At 49.5% G+C, this 13,110-nt stretch overlaps 1 pseudogene across 1 annotated transcript; it reads right to left on the minus strand.

Annotated features, from left to right (window-relative positions):
- Window positions 1–9,834: 9,834 nt before the first annotated feature.
- Window positions 9,835–11,974, minus strand: LOC144222536 (immunoglobulin lambda constant 1 pseudogene; annotated as a pseudogene). Its single transcript, XR_013332424.1, has 2 exons — window positions 11,942–11,974; window positions 9,835–10,312 (listed from the first exon to the last, which is right to left on the minus strand). The product of XR_013332424.1 is annotated as an immunoglobulin lambda constant 1 pseudogene (transcript).
- Between the last annotated feature and the right edge of the window lie 1,136 nt (window positions 11,975–13,110).

Raw genomic sequence — 13,110 nt, forward strand, 5'->3', positions numbered from 1 at the left:
GTTCTCACTTGACAAGTCTATCCCTAATTACTGAGGCTTACCCAGAGCAAGGAGGAACAGTGAATGTAACCAGAAATGTCAATGATAAGTGCTGAGGTCTTTATTGAGCACAAGTACAAACAGGGAGGGTGTGTGACCTGCCTGGTCTAAGCTGATCCAGGGGTTGGTTCTCAGGGGTACATGGTGAGCTGGGGAAGCAGTGTCTGGATGAAGAAGCCCCCATCTCTGACCATCTCAGGGACCTAAGAGCACTCTGCAGGGACCACATTTTTCTCCATGGTGCTCCCCTTGTGCATGACCTGGCAGGTGAATCTGCTGCAAGATTTCCACTGGTCAGGTAACAGGCTCAGGTAGCTGCTGGTCGTGTACTTGTTCTTTCTCTGTTTGGAGGCCATGATGGTCTCCACGCCCTGGGTGATGGGAGTGCCGTCTGCCTTCTAGGTCACTGTCAAGCCGCTGGGATAGAGTCACTGATGAGGCACACCAGGGTGGCCTTGTTGGTGCTAAGCTCCTCAGGGAAGGGTGGGAAAAGCATGATTAAGAGGGTTGACTTGGACTGACCTGTGGGGCAGGAGAGGGGCAAGAAGTCAGAGTTCACATGTTCATTCGGTCACCTCCTGCCTCCATCTTGATATGGGGTACATCTCTGTCATGTCCAGGGCTTGGGCCTCAGTTGCCTTTTGCTCCCCGAGATCTGGTCAGTAATTGGTAGAGTCACTCAGTTCTGTTGGAGAGAAACTGAATGCCCATCTGTTGGTGATCTGAGCCCATCTATGGCTTTTCTCCCTCTTCAGGTTCACCTTGCCTCATCACTATCCTAATTGCCCCCAGGCTCCATGTTACTGACTTTTATCATACTTGACATCTAATCCTTCCCTGTGGAATCTGTCTGACCTGTGGTATGTCCTGCCAGATCCATCTCATAGGGGCACTCATGCAGCTGTCTCTCTGTCCAAGTGTTAAACTCGCATCCTCTTCTGGGAGGGGGTTTCTTGGCCACATTCCTGCTGATCACCCATTGCAGCCCCTGCCCATCTCCTGACAAAGACCCTTTAAGGTTGCCTGAGGGGGAGATACCATCTGCCCCCAGGCTGGAATCTAGTTTAGCAGGTGGAGACTTTCTGGGAGAGGTGAATTTGTTGTTCTGAGACTGGATCTGGGGCTACTCTGAGGGGTCACTTTGTGTGTGAAGTTATCTCTGGGGGACTGCTGCCCTAGCATTGCCCTAGCTTGGTAGGGGCAGAGGCTATCCCTGTCTCCTGTCTCTGTGGAGTCACCAACCCCAGCATCCACTCAGGGGTCTCTCCTCCAACATTCTTATGGGTGTGGTAAGTTTTGGGGCCTGAGCATCCTGAGCCCTGTCCTGTCTGAGGAGGTCTTGCCTGTCTCAAAGGAGGATGACGGACCCAGCACTCTGAAGCCACCTTGTCCTAGGAAATCATCCTTCTGTCCTTGTCTCCCTTACCTTGGGTTCTCTTCTATCTCATGGCCAATCAAGAGTTCTCCCATAACTTCTACGTAGTTCCCACCTAGAACCCGGAGTGCATAGAACTCAAATGTGATTGAGGACACTAATTGATTGAACTCATGAGTTGTGCAAGCATCCTTCCATGGTCCCATGGCCCTGGTGCCCCAGCCAGAGTCCCCCAGTCTTGTGTTCCTTGAGTCCCTNGGTGAATTTGTTGTTCTGAGACTGGATCTGGGGCTACTCTGAGGGGTCACTTTGTGTGTGAAGTTATCTCTGGGGGACTGCTGCCCTAGCATTGCCCTAGCTTGGTAGGGGCAGAGGCTATCCCTGTCTCCTGTCTCTGTGGAGTCACCAACCCCAGCATCCACTCAGGGGTCTCTCCTCCAACATTCTTATGGGTGTGGTAAGTTTTGGGGCCTGAGCATCCTGAGCCCTGTCCTGTCTGAGGAGGTCTTGCCTGTCTCAAAGGAGGATGACGGACCCAGCACTCTGAAGCCACCTTGTCCTAGGAAATCATCCTTCTGTCCTTGTCTCCCTTACCTTGGGTTCTCTTCTATCTCATGGCCAATCAAGAGTTCTCCCATAACTTCTACGTAGTTCCCACCTAGAACCCGGAGTGCATAGAACTCAAATGTGATTGAGGACACTAATTGATTGAACTCATGAGTTGTGCAAGCATCCTTCCATGGTCCCATGGCCCTGGTGCCCCAGCCAGAGTCCCCCAGTCTTGTGTTCCTTGAGTCCCTCATTTCCACACATCTGGGGAATGAGAGACTCCAAGAGAGCTGAACATCCCAGAGTTTGGAGGAGAAGCCCTCCATAAAGTGCTCTGGGTGACAGTGAGGAAGAACAAGAAGGGGTCCTTGGGACTGGCCTGAGCTGCCCTGACCAGGAGTGTGACAAGAGAGAACAAGCTAAAGTGGTGAGGGACAGCCCCAAACAGTGAAGGTTCCAGGCCCTGGAGAGTTTCTGACCTCAAGCACAGTCATGACAGAAAGAAGAGAAAAATGCCCAATTGTCACTCTGATTGCCAAAGAGAGAGAATTGAGACTCACTGAGGACGGTCACCTTGGTTCCTCCATTGACAGTATAACACAGTGATACAGCTTTGAGCACAAACCTCTGTCAGCAGTGGCACCCCTCCCCCTGCCCCAGACCCACCTGCAGCTGCTTGGGAAGCTCAAAGTCCAGCCTCCTCTTTGTGGGGGTTGACTTGCCCCATAGGAGCCTGAGACAGGGCCCCCCTCCCCTGTGCACTTCCTTTCCCCATGGTGAAAGTTTCCCTGCAGCCCCTCCATGGAGGGATAGGAGGGAATGCCTGAGTGACATATCATAACCCAGGTAGCTTCTGGAAGGAGCTCAGTGTATGGCTTAGCTTGCTTGGGGAATCTATCTGGAAGATCGGACAGCACGGTTTCCAACACAGACATCATGGGGCATGTACCCCCTGCAGAACTGAGGCCCATGGAGGGTTCTGGATGTTACCACATGTTCTAGACACACCCCCAACATGCCCATGTGTGCAATAGCAGGTATGTGTGTGTCCTGGTGTGTGCATGCAAGTTTAGTGTGTGTGTGTGTGTGTGTGTGTGTGTGCGCGCGAAGCTACCCAGTCTGTCTGTGTGGCAAGGAGCCCAGACCTGCGATCCTGAGCTAGCCTCTAGCACAGGAGTCTTCTTGGTTCTCAAGGCCCATTCCCAACTTTCCAAAAAAGGACTGTGCTCACAGATAGATCCATGGCACAATTCAGAATGGGATCTTGACTTTGATTCATGGCCTTGGTGAATACACATGGATATTTTTTTTAAAAATTTATGTCTTTATTTTTTATTTTGAGAGACAGAGACAAAGAGCAAATGGGGGAGGGGCAGAGAGAGAGGGAGACACAGAATCTGAAGCAGGTTTCAGGCTCTGAGCTGTCAGCACAGAGCTCAATGCGAGGCTCGAACCCATGGACTGTGAGATCATGACCTGAGACAAAGTCAGACACTCAACCAAGTGAGACACCCAGGTGCTCCTATGCATGGACATTTTAACTTCAGGGGAATTGGTAAGGTCAGTTTTGTGCATGACTCCGAGGTGTCTCTGTCTCCCAGAGGCCTTGAATACAACTGGCTCCTCCATGACACATGTGGAAAGAGATGTCCCCAGTAGGAGTGTGGGAGATATTGACCAGGGTTCAGAGACTGAGTGTCCTGTAATGAGTGCACCAGGACAGATCTGAGGAAGGGAACAATGTGATGTTCCTGGGGAGAAAGGGGCATGGAGTCCCCTATGGAAGGAAGGATTGTCTAGGATGTGATGTTAAGAAGTTTCCAAATGTGTAGGAAACAACAGAAGGCATGGCCTTGCATGGGGGCCATCAAGAAAGGGAGAATGGGACATCCTAGGAGTTGGGCTAGTCCCAATGGTTAAGGTCCCAGGACTGGAAAGGAGACTGGAGACTAACTAAGAGGCCATGGGCATTAAGGGTTGTGATCACGGAAATGGCTGGGGTGGACATGACCTACAGAAGTCTGGCAAACATAGGTCAGGTGTGGACCTTGGTAATCAGGGTCTTGCTGCTTCTGTTGAGAGTATGGAATATTTCATGTGCAAATTTGGGCGAGAGGTAATCTACTCCACAAAGAAACATGGGGGCTGCTCTGCTCTCCTCCCCATAAAGCCAGAGAACCTGGGTTAACCCCAAGAATGGTTGAGTTCAGGATATTATAATGTTAAACCCAAATGACCAGAGAACACAAAATCTGACCCAAAAAAAGGACATGTTATGGAGCATTGATTGAATGAAGGGAGAAGGAATGGAATGATCCTGGTGCAAGGGGAATCCTTCCTGGAGGTCCAACGACTGCACACTCACTTGGGTCATGAGGGTCTCGGCAACTAAAAGCACTCTGCAGGGACTACTTTCTTCTCCATGGTACTCCCCTAGTGTGAGACTTGGCAGGTGTAGCTGCTGCGAGATTTCCACTGATCAGGTGACAGGCTCAGGTTGCTGCTGGCTGTGTATTTGTTGTTGCTCTGTTTAGAGGCCTTGGTGGTCTCCACACCCTGGGTGATGGGGGTGCCATCTGTCTTCCAGATCACCATCAAGCCGCTGGGTTAGAAGTCACTGATGAGACACACCAGGGTGGCCTTGTTGGTGCTGAGTTCGTCAGGGGAGGGTGGGAAGAGGGTTACTGAAGGCGAGGACTTGGGCTGACCTGTGGGTGGGGAAAGGGAAGAAGGTCAGAAGCTCAGCTTCCATAGTGGGTTCACTTCAATATACCTTGCTCTTCATGTGTGTACAGGTACCTGAGCATTCAGTCAGTCCCACAGTTGCCACTCTACGAATTCATGTCATGGAGTGCGGGGGTGGATGGGTGGTGGGTTAAGGTGTTCTTCAATCATCTCCCTCCCTGCCCTGGGAAACTCTGAGGAGGATTCCTATCACCACCCATCCTGAGACTCTCCTGGAACCTTTCAGTCCACAGATACATCAACGTCTCATTATCTTGCTCCTGTCTCACCTGACATTCTGACAGTGTGTGTCCCAGTGTTTGTCCGTCCATGGCCAGAACTATGACGTGAGCTCTCTGACTTCCTGTTGACTCAGCCTATGGACCATTCTATCTTGACACTTCTGTGATGTCTTTGTCCTAAGGGGTCTGTTTTTACCCAGATGTGTCTCTCCTAGGTTGTCCCTGATGGCATAGGAATCTCCTGATCATAGAATCTGTCTGTCTGGTCTTGCATCACTCTCATTCCATAGTCTTTCTGCAGCACTACTCCCTGTGTCCTCCAAGTCAGTCATATCACTAAAGTTTCATGCCATATCTTCTCCTGTGTCTGTTGCGAATGTGTGTCCTGCAGAGACTCAAGAGTCCATTCATGTCTCACATCCTCTCATTCTATGACTCTTTCTCTGGCATCTACTCCTACAAGCTCCAGCCTCCCTCTGGCAAGTTTTCCTGAGTCCCCAGGCCAGCTCAGGCCTCTACACAGCAGCCCCACATGGCCTAAGGGGAAGGTTCCACCTGCACCACTGCTGACTCCAAACCCTGAGACTCTAAACTGCAGCCCTTTTACTGAATCTTGTCGTGCGTGTTCTCAGCCTTGGCTCTGAGGGTGCCATGTCCCTGTAAATGTTCCACATGGTCACCCCTCTCAAAGCTCCCTGTTCTCTCTTCCCTTTTATATGGGAATGCCTAGTGACTCCCAGAGACAGAGATTTTCAATAGGAAGCCTTACAAGAGTGGACAAAAAGAACACATGTGGGTCCCAGGATGATCTTGGAAGACCCATAGAAGAACTTTTAGGTGACCCTGACCATCACCTCCTTCTCATGAAGTAGGGGAGGGGATGTAATGACAAGGAAGCAAACAGGACAGTCTGCATAGGGAGGGAAGGCGATCAGGTTTGCAGGGACTGGGGTCCCAGATGAAAGAATGAAAAGACACAGAAAGAAAAAAAGATAGCAGAAAATTGCCCAAACGTTTAGGAGATCAGGGAAAGAGGGAGATGAGACTCACCTATGATGGTCAGCCAGATCCCTTGGCCAAAAAACAAAACACTGTGATACAGGCATATACAAAACCACTGCCTGGGAGTCCCTGCCCTAACCCTTAGACCCCCACCTGCAAATGTCAGGGAGGAAGTGGGGACACTGCTGCATGCTGGAATCTGATCAGTATGGGGACCACAGTTCTTCCAGCCCTAGCAGATAACAGGGGCAATGTCCCCACATGATCCTTGGAACCAATTCTTCTCGAGGAAGTGGTGTCTGTATGCTGTTTTTACTTCTAACTCCTGAGTTGGAATGAGTTTGTGGAGGGCATCTGTGTCATTGTGAGTACAGATCTATGGAAGTGAAGATGAAATCCTTTCTTTGCATGTTCAAACAATCCCAATTCCTTGGTGAGACCGTGAAGTGAGGGTAGAGAGTGGATCTTCCCTCCCAAAACTTGCTCGACAGGTGACAGCATGGTGGCCTGCATGTATGGGCCACTGGAAACTTCCTATGCCCCCAACCATCACTTCAGAGAGCTCAGCCTTACTTTAACAGGGGATGTCCTAGGTTATGACTATCCCATGTGAAGTCTGACCTGGTCCTGTGGGACATGCCAGCTTGTGTCCAGTTGACTTCAGGAACAGCCTCAGCCAAACCCCTATCTAGTGCCATGTTGGAGAGGGTTGGCTGTGTGACTGTTGCTCTGCTTCATTCAAAGAGCCTTAAATGCAGCCTGCCATGAAATGGAACGGGCATTAGTGGTCAATTTCAGGCCTGGGGCAGGTAGGCAAAGAGGAAAGAGAATGTGTTATCCATCAGATCATGTGAATGTACTCAGGAGACACCTGAAGAGGCTCCCACTGGACTAGTGTCCATAGATGCAGCCAAATTACCATATACATAGTAGAAAACTGCATGCATTCTGCCAAGCCTATCTGATCAATCCCAGCATGTAGCAGGTCACCAAATAGAAATGAGTCAGCAGGGGAGGCTAGAGGGAGCAGGTCATCATCCTGTAAAGTGAGGAAGAACAGTGAACAGTGCACATTTCTTCTTTTCCCTACACATGAAAGGCACTCCCAACCTGGGTACATTGTAGCCTTCGAAGGAGAAGGAAGACAGAAATGAAATACTGCCACAATGCACCCTTTCTATCTGATGGATGGAGTCATTGAACACCAAATGCTACCTAAAAAGGTCCACTTGACATGGATCCTTTGATGCAAAGTAGCCAATTGTCCTGGGAGGTGATTCTGACAACGTGCAAACCAGACCTCCTGAAGGATCTGATGCCAGAGACTTGCAGGAAGAGGAAGCAGAGAGCATGGCTCAGATACAATTCTGGGAGGTCATGGCTGCATCCCCACCATGGGAGAGTCCCAAGACAAGCCACTCAGCCCCTGAAGCCCCTTCCTTGCAAGGAAAAGTAGAGTGATTGGGAAGATTCTTTTTTTTTTTTTTTTTACAAATAGTTTATTGTCAAATTAGTTTCCGCATAACACTCAGTGCTCATCCCCAAAGTGCCTTCCTCCATGCCCCTCCCCTCCTCCCCCCCACATCCATCAGTCCTCAGTTTTTGTCAGCATTCAAGAGTCTCTCATGGTTTGCCTCTCTCCCTTTCCCCCACCATTTCCCCACTTCTTCTCCCCCTTGTTCCTCCGTCAAGTTCCTCCTAATCCTCCTATACGTGCAAACATATGATATTTGTCCTTCTCTGCCTGACTTATTTCGCTCAGCATAACACCCTCAAGGTCCATCCATGTTGCTACACATGGCCAGATTTCATTGTTNTTGGGAAGATTCTTAATAGACCCAACACATCTGAAAACACACACCCCAATCACAGTGTCAAATGTTATTCAATACTCAAAAAGAGAAAAGGAAGTACCCCCAAGTAACAATAGCATTGACAAGATAATTCCATGAACTCACCTGTGACAAGTTTGAGGTCTTTGATGATAAGTATTTTGGTTGTCAAGGATTTACTCATAGATCCTAGGTCGGTTTGATCATGTTACTTTAGTTTCCGTTTAGGTACAGATGAAATAGCTATTGATAAAAAATATGATATCTGGAATTTGTTTCCAAATATTGCATAAGAGAGCAATCATTTTGTTGCATAGGCATCATCAGAGAATTGATAGATTGGGACCTGGTTGATGGGAACATGGAGGTATTCTTATTCCTCTGTCTCCCTATTTTGTTGTTTTCATTTTTCCTTAATGCACACATACAAACAACTTACAAGAAGAGATGATAGTGTGGGGCAGTACCAGAGGTGAGGTGATTTTGGCATTCTACAGCAGTGTCTTGGGCATAAGGTAGACCTGCGTGGCCTTCTCTCTCATTTGGGCCTCAGCATTCGTATCCATGACATATGGCCTGCAGGTGTTGTGGGATCCTAGGACCCCCTAATCTGTCTTCTCCCTCTTAGGCTTTTCTAGGGTAGGAATGGCTGGGATAAAAGTCTAAGGGCTCTGCCCTGTGCTCTGCCCCATTGTGATCTCAGAACTCTTGGGTTTTATAGGCTCTGTCCCTGTGCTGACCTGGCTCCCTTGCAGGTCTGGTGATGGCAGCTGCTGGTGTCTGATGACCTGGACACATAGACAGGAGGCTGGTGGTGCCTACACCTCTGCTAGACTGACTGTGCATGTACAGTGACCAGGGATTGAGTGTGTCCCTGATACCAGGCCACAGGTGCATTCAGGATTGAGCCACAGTGCATGAAAGATGCTTGATCATAGGAGGCTCTGTAGGCCCTGAGTACCTGGGAAGGAGAAGCTGACTTTGCTGTAGCCCTTAGACCACACTCACTCTGCCAAAGCTGATCTACGCCAGCCAAAGTATACTCCTGAATTTGAACCGGTTCCCTCTCTTCAGGACTATCATTGGAAGCCCATTATGTGCCTAGGATGGTGTCCTTTGTCATTTACTCAGTTCTCCATGTCTCCACCACATGCAAGCCAATATCATCGACGTCATCTATAACCTAACCATAAAGTAACTCTCCCCTTGATCTCAGTTCAGATGACGAGACTCTTCATTATTAAGGTCCCAGCCCCAGCTAGAGTCACTTTGTCCCTGACCTTGACACTGGCCCATCAGAATATAAACTGGGTGTCCTTGTGCCTCAGCCTGACCTCAAGTTCCCAGCACTAGTGCAATGAACACTGCTGTCCTGAAGTGTGTCCCAGGGCTTCCTGATTTGGTTGGGAGAGTCAACTAGGTTCAGGAAGGGTTAGGCTATAAGATGTGAAACTTTCACTGCAGTCCTTGTTAGTGTCTTTACTCAGCTATGTATGGTGAAAGTTTTGAAACAAACTTCTAAGATTCATTGTTCAAAGCTTTCAATGACTTTCAGCTAATGGGCCAACCATGGACCCCCTCATTTGGTAGTTGCTCTCCCCTCTGGATTACTTACACGGAACTGGGAATTTAACTTCTGTTTCTAAACAGCCTCAGGGATCTCCTTCCTCCTTATTGTTGATTCTGCCCACTGCTGGCTCCTGGGACCCTTCTCATTCCTCTCTGATACCCTACAGAGCCCCCAGTTCCCTCTAACTCAGCATTCCTCCCTTTCCAGATGGCAAGGGCTGTATCCAGTGGGGCTGGTACCACACTACTATTTCATGCTCTGAGTCATTCCCAGAGTGATACGGAGTAAATGGGGTCCTTTTAGGGTTAGTTGAGTGGATGATGGTTTGATAGATCTCACATATAATTGTCCCTTCTCTTTTTTTTTTTTTACAAATAGTTTATTGTCAAATTAGTTTCCACATAACACTCAGTGCTCATCCCCAAAGTGCCCTTCTCTTAACACTAATCCTTTAACCCAGACAAAACCAGACAAAAAATTGACATCAAAAATGTCAAATGGTAAGTGATAATTTCTTTATTGAGCACAGGTAGAAACAAGGGAGGGTGTGTGACCTGCCTGGTCAGAACTGATCCAGGGGTTGGTTCTCAGGGGTACATGGTGAGCTGGGGAAGCAGTGTCTGGATGAGGAAGGCCTCCATCCCTGACAGTCTCGGGGACCTAAGAGCACTCTGCAGGGACCACATTCTTCTCCACGGTGCTCCCCTCATGCGTGACCTGGCAGGTGAATCTGCTGCGAGATTTCCACTGGTCAGGTGACAGGCTCAGGTAGCTGCTGGCTGCGTACTTGTTGTTGCTCTGTTTGGAGGGCTTGGTGTCTCCACGCCCTGGGTGACGGGGTTGCCATCTGCCTTCCAGGCCACTGTCAAGCCACTGGGGTAGAAGTCACTGATGAGGCACACCAGCGTGGCCTTATTGGCATTGAGCTCCTCATGGGAGGGTGGAAACAGCATGACCGATGGTGCTGACTTGGGCTGACCTGTGGGGCGATGGAGAGGTGTTAAGTCAGAGGCCAGTTGTCCATGGCTGAAGCTCCTACCTCAGTCCTGATGTGGGGAACAGCTCTGTCATGTCCATGGCTTGGGCATCAAATGGCCCCAGCTCCCTGAGGTCAGGTCAGCCATGGAATGGGTTACTCACCTTCTGTTGCAATGAATCTGACTGCCAGATTCTGTAGTGTGCGGGTCCTTCCATGGCCTCAGACACTCTCCAAGTCAAAGGTCCTCCTCATCCACACAGTCCTCCCCTGGGACTGGCTGGCACTAGCCCTGAGACATGCCTTCCCTTTTGAATCTGTCTGTCCTGGATGTTTTGATCACTGGCATCATCCCTCAGATTGCTTACTCAGTTACCCTATCTATTCCTGCTCTTTCCTGGATGCAGGGCTGTGTTACCCTGTGTAAAGTAGGTTTCCTGTTCCCAGAGACCCTTACACCATCACTGCAGGCTTGCCCACCTCCCAACAGGTACCCCACCTAAGGATGCTTGGTGTGTAAACAGTACACCAAGGTGGCTCAGTCAGTTAAGTGACTTGGAGTCAGGTCATGATATCAGGGTTCTTAGTTAGAGTCCTGCATTGTGCTCTCAGCTGTGCTGACAACTTAAAGCCTGGAGCTGCTTCGGATTCTGTGTCTTCTCTCTCTGCCCCTCCTTTACTTACTGTATGCTTCTCTCTGTCTTTTGAAAATAAATAAATGTTGAAAAAATAAAAAAAAGAAGTGGGATCCCTGGAGTTGGATTCCAAGGAGTCATACTGATGGAAGATTTTCACGTGAGATGAATTTTCAGTTCTGATGCTGGGCTATGTCTGCTCTGAGCAGTCTCCCTGTTATATGAATTTATTCTGGGGAGTCTGAGTGTCTTAGCATTTCTAGAAGCCTGGCAGTCACTATCCTTGTCACCTGTCCCTATCTGTTCAAGTCTCTTTCCTTCCATGGTGGGCTGTGAAGGGATGTCCTTCTGCTGCCGGAGTGTTCTGAGGTCTTAGGACCATGTCCTAATATTGGTGTCCTGACTGTCCCTGTGGAGGTGGAAGATCCCAGCACCCACGACCCCCTTCTCCTCTGAAATCCTCCCTTAATCCCTGACCCCCTTGTCCCACTTCCTCCTCCATGTCTCTAAGTTCCCAGACAAGGCTCTCCTCAATGTGCTTCAGGAAGTCCTATGCCCAGGACCCCTCTGAGGATGAAACTCAGTGCCTCAGCCATCCTCAGAATCCTTCCCACACCCCATGACGCCTATGGGAGCCTGAACACCCAGTCACTTGCCCTCAATTCTCCTTGGACTCTTGGATCCCAGAGACCCTGAGTGGGGAGCTGACCATCCCTGAGTCTAAAGGAGAAAGTTTCCATGGGGAGATAGATGGAGCTACAGTGAGGTCTGAGTTAAGGTCTAGATCAGAAAGCTTTCACAGGGATGGTCCACTGTAGTCCTGACCAGTCATCTGACAAGATGGGACCACTGGAGACAATGAGGGACAGACAAAAGGAGCAAAATTTACAGACCCTGTAGACCTTCAGCCTAAGCCCAGGTTACAACAGAAAGCAGAGAAAAATCACCCGATATATTACACTGAATCTGAAAGAAGAGGAAAAGGGGGAAGACTCACCAAGGACGGTCACATGGGTTCCTCCACCAAAAATAGCACACTGTGATACAGCCTTGAACACAAACCCTCTGTCAGCCCCTCCACCTCTGACCCAGTCCCACCTGCTGCTACATGGGAGACCCGAAGCCCAGCCTCCTTGTCATGGGTGCTGGTCGGGCAGATGGGTGGGTGATGGGGGTGACCCCTAGGGACCTGGAATTTCAGTTCCATAGAGGGTTCAGATTCCATCCATCCTCAGTCATGGGGATGGGGTGGAAGGATCCTCTGTAGGTATGGCATTAGAATTCCCAGCTAATACCATCCTTAGGAAGATGCTGGGTGCTCTCCTCAGTCTTTGTCAGGATGTCATTGTAGAAGGGGTGAGCAGGGCTGTTTCAGCACAGAGGTGATGGAGCTGGGAGCCCTTTGCAGACTTGGGATTCGCATGGAGGTTCCTGGATATGCCACCACATCATCAGCACAGGAAACCGTGCAGGTTTAGGGTCAGGAACGGGAAGTGGTGGCAGGGGAGTAATGTTTCCTCCCAGCACTTAGATCCTTCTATAGTGTCCTGAGTTCCTTAGTCCCTTATTTTTGCTGGTTCTTCTGGAAGATAGCATGGTCACTGTTTAGTCCCTGTTCTGGGCCCTGTGAGGGCAGCTCTCATGCTGTAGGTGTGTGTGGGCTGAATGTAAAGTGGATTGACCTGGTGGCTCCCTCATGGGTGGGGAGGCAGTTACTGGGTCCAACAATTTCACCCTGAGCCAAAATGTGGGAATCTGTTCTGATCCCTTGAACTGACTGAGAATCACACATGACCCATTTACAGGAGTATCACTAGCACAGCCTGGTCCCACCACACAGGATACATATTGTATCCCTACACTGGAGTTTCACTGTGTGATGTGTCTGACATCCAGGGCCTTGTTGTGCATCTTGGCCTAGGGATGCCACATATGGAGCTCACATATGGCACACACAGGTCTGGCATTCTTTCTGTGACACATTGCATGCTAAGCCAGGACTCTTGCTGTCTTCCATGATTTGCTCTCGCTTCATCTCTTAACTCCTTCCCACCAGTCCATGTGGTAGCTTTTCTCATCCCAGCTTTCACCAGAATCTCTGGTCTATTATTACAGGCTGGAATTGGTTTCTTATGCATAGACTGAGTTTCCCTTGGTCATTTCCTG

The sequence above is a fragment of the Crocuta crocuta genome, unplaced genomic scaffold (genome assembly GCF_008692635.1).
Source record: "Crocuta crocuta isolate KB4526 unplaced genomic scaffold, BGI_CrCroc_1.0 scaffold873, whole genome shotgun sequence".
In the NCBI taxonomy this organism is placed as follows: domain Eukaryota; kingdom Metazoa; phylum Chordata; class Mammalia; order Carnivora; family Hyaenidae; genus Crocuta; species Crocuta crocuta.